General features: G+C 42.9%; 1 protein-coding gene across 1 annotated transcript in view; it reads right to left on the minus strand.

Moving 5' to 3' along the window:
• LOC103249559 (PC4 and SFRS1-interacting protein) overlaps nt 1–4,728 on the minus strand; it is a 48,632-nt gene extending 43,904 nt beyond the window's left edge. The window contains exons 1-2 of the mRNA XM_008048189.2: nt 4,690–4,728; nt 1,809–1,885 (exon numbers count right to left, since the gene is read on the minus strand). The gene's annotated coding sequence lies outside the window, so the exon portion shown is untranslated. The remainder of the gene's footprint in view (nt 1–1,808; nt 1,886–4,689) is intronic.
• Between the last annotated feature and the right edge of the window lie 573 nt (nt 4,729–5,301).

The raw sequence follows: 5,301 nt of genomic DNA on the forward strand, positions 1-5,301 counted from the left end.
GCTGAGGTGAGTGGATTGCCTGAGCCCGCGGGTTCAAGACCCGCCTGGGCAATTTGGCAAGACCGCATCTCTACAATATATCAAAAAATCAGCCGGGTGTGGTAGCGCATGCCTGTAATTCCAGCTACTCGGAAGGCTGAGGCGGAAGGATCGCCGGAGCCCAGCAGGTAGAGGCTGCGGTGGCCGGGAGCGGCCACTGCACTCCAGTCTGAGACTTCAACTCAAAAAAAAAAAAAAACCAAAAAACTAATTAGGGGACATTGAATGACAGTAAACATACTAAAATCTACTGAATTGTACACTCTAAACATGAATGTCAAGGTATGTAAGTTACACCTCAATAAAGCTGGTAGAGAAATTATGTGAAAGTATATGCAGTAAACCAAATAATGCCACTGTAGCCACTCTTACATATAATTCTAATCAAAATATCAATAGTTTTGCTTCTTGTCACCCCAGGTAAACAAGCCTATTCTACCAAAATTATTACAGATCCTAAACCTCAAGTCCAAAATCAACCAGATTACATAGTACCTTTAAGACTATCAAATTATAGGTGTTGTAGTAATATTATTTTGGAAAATTAAGCCGGGCTCAGTGGCTCAGCCTGTAATCCCAGCGCTTTGGGAGGTTGAGGTGAGTGGATTGCCTGAGGCCACGGGTTCGAGACCCGCCTGAGCAGGTGAGACCTCATATCTATAATAAATCAAAAAATTAGCTGGGCGTGGTAGCACACGCCTGTAGTTCCAGCTACTGGAAGGCTGAGACAGAAGGATCGCCGGAGCCCAGCAGGTCGAGGCTGCGGTGGCCAGGAGCATGCCACTGCACTCCAGTCTGGGCGACTGAGTGAGACCCCAACTCAAGAAAAAAAAAAGGAAAATTAATGACAGTTCCAAGAGTGATTCCACCCTAATAATAATTCAAATAATTAAGTAAGCACTGTGAAAGCAGACATTAACAGAAGTGTAAAGCAGTATCTCCCAAAGTCTGAAATGCTTAGAAGTAATAGTTCAACATTCAGCTGTTTATGAAAAATGCGCTTTCCTCAATCAGTTCTCTGCTCACATTCATCAAAAGCAGCAGAGTGACTTCGTGAACCATATAAACACACAGTTTATACGAAACTATTCAAATTTCCTATTCTAACCTTTCCCACAATATAGAGTTTGTGTGGCTGGCTGCTATCACAAAGCCTAAAACAAGGTGCGAGGCGGTCCTTATAAAAATCGCTTTCGACTGGCACGGTGGCTCAGCCTGTAATCCCAGCACTTCAGGAGCTGAGACGAGAGGACTGCCCAAGCCCAGGGGTTGGAAGCCAGATTGCGCAACTTGGTTAAGTCTGCATCTCTACAACAAATGACAAAAACTAGCCGGGCATAGTGGCGTGCGTCTGTAGTTCCAGATACTTGAAAGGTCAAGGCTGCAGAGGTTTTGAGCACGCCACAGTACTCCAGCCTGGGCAACAAGAGATTCCATATTTTTTTAAAACTATACAGCAATACTAGATGCCTTATTAATAAAACTTTCCTTACATACCTTCATCTATCAGTTATCCTTATTGCTGAGAGATTTCACACTTTCCTTTTGTGACTAAGGATCTATCTATTCCAAAAAAATTAAGCCTATAGTGTCTTTATACTTGACCTTCCTTTAAAATCAAGACTTGAAGACTTTTTCCAAAATTCAAGATAATTTTAAAGTTTACTATAACGTTTCAATTCCCCCATTACTTAATCTCTACTTGTATATTTTATGCCCAATGATCCTGCTAAAGTAACTCTTTTGCCTTTACAGCTAACAGGACTTACGTCTCATGAGTTCCAAAAAAGAAGATGGGTAGTTTGTTTGTGGGTGGCTTTACAGCTCCATCAGGAACTTCATCTACCTGGAAGAAAGATCAGAAAATTAAAATCTCTTAAATCATACACGCCTCAACATATTGAATAAACTGAGAATACGACATCCAAAAGGGTTCTATTATAAAATAGATGAGTTCTACAGGCCCATAATCCCATATCCACAGTTCTGAAACCCAAGAAACCGAAGACTAAGATTTGTTTCAAAACTCGTTTGATGGCAAAACCTGAATTGACACTGAGGCTTTCAGTCATTTCTTTTATCCATTTAGCATTTCTACTGTTGCTTCTCTGCAGAAATACTGCTACAATATCATGCGCTATCCCAGACCCAACCAGCAACAAAACGCATGGCATGAGTATTGTCACTACCTTCCTAAATTCCCAGAATTCTGGATTATTAAACATATCTGGCTCCAAACACTTCAGAAAAAGAGTCTGAACTTGTTTGACAATCCTAAAGGATATTTCTGCAAGAAGGCTACACAAATAACAGGGTAATTCAAAAGCAGACATTAACAAAAGTTTAAAGTAGTCAATTGTGAAACACTTAGGAAAAGATCCTTCACCTGTGTGGGTGAATCGCACGAGGCTACCTGTTCCTTTTTCATTTCTTTTCAATCCTTTTAATTATGTAAGGAAGAAAGCAGCAGGTGCTACCATGTCTAACACATCTGCAACACTTGTTACTCTCCCTTACCAATAAAAGAAAAACAGATCTCAGAGGTAAAGTAGTAGGTATCTAGCCAGAATTTAGTAACTTTTCTATTTTAAATTTCATAATTTCCATAACACTTTAAAAACTCAGCTGACTTTTTAAGAAGGGGGATGACCATCAGAGGATCTGCTGTGCTCTCTAAGCACTATGGTATTGCAGAAAAAACCATGAGAGTGACTGGACCGGTTATTTGTGAGAGCAGTCTGAAGGTTTTTACACACCTATAGAAGAATCAGCACCACCTAACACCTCTAGGGACTTTAATTTCCCTACATACATGATGAAGATGATACCTGTCATCTCAATTTTGTGAGATGGTCCCAAGAATTCCAAAAATCCTTAATGGTAAATAATTTCTGTCAACCCAGTTCATACGCTTCTTTCTGCGAGCAGATAGCTTTAGGAGTTTACACAAATGCTACCACCTAAAGAGTTTAATAAACCCCAGGCAAACTTCTTAGTTATTTTAAAAATAATTATCACACAGCCGGGCTCGGTGGCTCAGCCTGTAATCCCGCGCCTTTGGGAGGCTGAGGTGAGTGGATTGCCTGAGCCCGCGGGTTCGAGACCCGCCTGGGCAGCGAGACCTCATCTCTACAATAAATCAAAAAATCAGCCGGGCGTGGTAGCGCATGCCTGTAATTCCAGCTACTTGGAAGGCTGAGGCGGAAGGATCCCCGGAGCCCAGCAGGCGAGATTGTGGTGGCCGGGAGCGGCCACTGCACTCCAGTCTGGGCGACAGAGTGAGACTCCAACTCAAAAAAAAAAAAATAATTATCACTGGCAAAAGATTATGTACAAGAATGTATAAGACTTAAAAATTAATGAAGTTTGGGACATGCAGCCAGAACATGTTAAAGTCAGAATTGAAACAAGAGGTGTCACCCTTACACCTGAGGTCTTAAATACACTCTAAACTACAGCAAAGATTCAGAATTTCTAAGACTGAAGAGAAAATAGAGGAAGATAATTCTTGGACATAGAATATGTCAAAACCAAATTCAGCTGCTAAGAGAAAACGAGGGAGAAAAGAAAAACGACAAAATTTTCCCATTCTAAACCAAATGAATTTGTTCAACACAGAACTTGTTAAATAAAGAAGGAAAATATGCTGGCTCTCCTAAGGCTACCTTACTTTACTTTTAGCAGCACTAATTACTAGTCATTTAACATATTGAAAGGTGTGGGGAAGGTGATTTGGGAGATTTTTCAAACATTTCCATTTGGTTTTTAACTGCACTGTGGCATGGAAATCAGAATATAGATGCATCAAACAACCTCAGATTTTCTAACACCTCAATAAACAAGGACACCTCAAAAACCATGAAAAAGTATCTCAGAGGGGCCTTAAACCTGCTTAAACAAACCCTGGGCTCCATTTGAACATACGAGGTGTTCTGTAAGCGCATTATTATGTACTAAGGTCTTGGGGTGGAGGGTAAAAAGTTCAGTTTAAGGCCCTTGCCCAAAAGAAGCTTACAATTTATTTGGAAGTCAAAGCATACACAAAGAAAAACTTAAAATTGAAGAATATCACAAAATAAAGAGTAGAATGTAAAATACACAGACAAGGATTAAGAAGTGTTCAAGTAAGACTTCCCTTCAAAAGGCAGGCTTGATAGACTAGGAAAAAATCTTTGGAAGGAAACCTGTAAACAGGAGACCGTAAAGAGCTGGATGGAAAACAAAATCAAGGACAGTGATCACCTTATACTAACTAGGATGGCCTCAGCTCCTCAGCCACCACTCTCTCATCCAGTGGATATATTCCTCCATTCCTCTTCCCGGCTGACAACATTAAAAACTATAAGATGTAACTGTTTTTGAAAAATACAATTCCAAAAGAGAGTAAATAGAAAATAAGTGGCTTGGGAAAATAATCAGTCTTACAACAACGCGCGCGCGCATGTGTGTGTGTACACACACACATAATTTTTAAAGGAGCTTGAGTTTACATAATCTAATGGATTGCAATATATTTCGGATCCTATCTATCGCTGTTTTACAGCCTGGGCCCCATCACAAGCAAAAAGACCTATTTTCTGAAAATGGAGCTTAGGTATCGGAACAGCCTTAATCCCTCAACGTCACAAAACATCCTGGGTCCATAGTCACCTCTATACCACTAGATGCGAGCCCCGCAATCTAGCCCACTCCTCCTTTGGCCACCGGGTAACAAAAAGGTAAAACGACTTCTTCAAGGTCATAAGACAGCCACCACAAATAAAAATCGTGGAAACGAATCTTCTGGACTTCCCCCGGTGCTGAATGACTGCAACGCTTTAAAGATTCTCCAGTCCCGAACCTCCTTATCAGACAAGCACATCCAGAAGGCCTCGCCGACGACAAAACCCTTCTGGAAGGCCCTGGACTGCATACGCACAGTTCGGTGACATCCCAGAGTTTGCGAGCACGTCTGCACGGATCCCACCGACACTCCGCGACTGAGCCAAAAGGAAGGAGACGTCAACGTCTCGCCCATTTGCAAAGCCAGGAGGCCATCGGCCGGCAGCTCCTCCGCGACAGACGGTCCACGGGCATCGCACCGACCTATTTCCTACGAAGCAAGCCGGTGAACGCCGGCCGAACCCACACCGCAGCCAGACACGCGCGGCGGCGGACACACCTGGATGTTCCGGGGCGACACGGGCTCGCCGGGCCCACGGGCCCCACGGAGGCCGGGCGACACCGCGAGACCCCGCCGGGCGAGGGAGGGCGGGGCGCGGC

This window comes from Carlito syrichta, unplaced genomic scaffold, assembly GCF_000164805.1.
Source record: "Carlito syrichta isolate Samal-C Ts95f unplaced genomic scaffold, Tarsius_syrichta-2.0.1 Scaffold120796, whole genome shotgun sequence".
Taxonomy (NCBI): domain Eukaryota; kingdom Metazoa; phylum Chordata; class Mammalia; order Primates; family Tarsiidae; genus Carlito; species Carlito syrichta.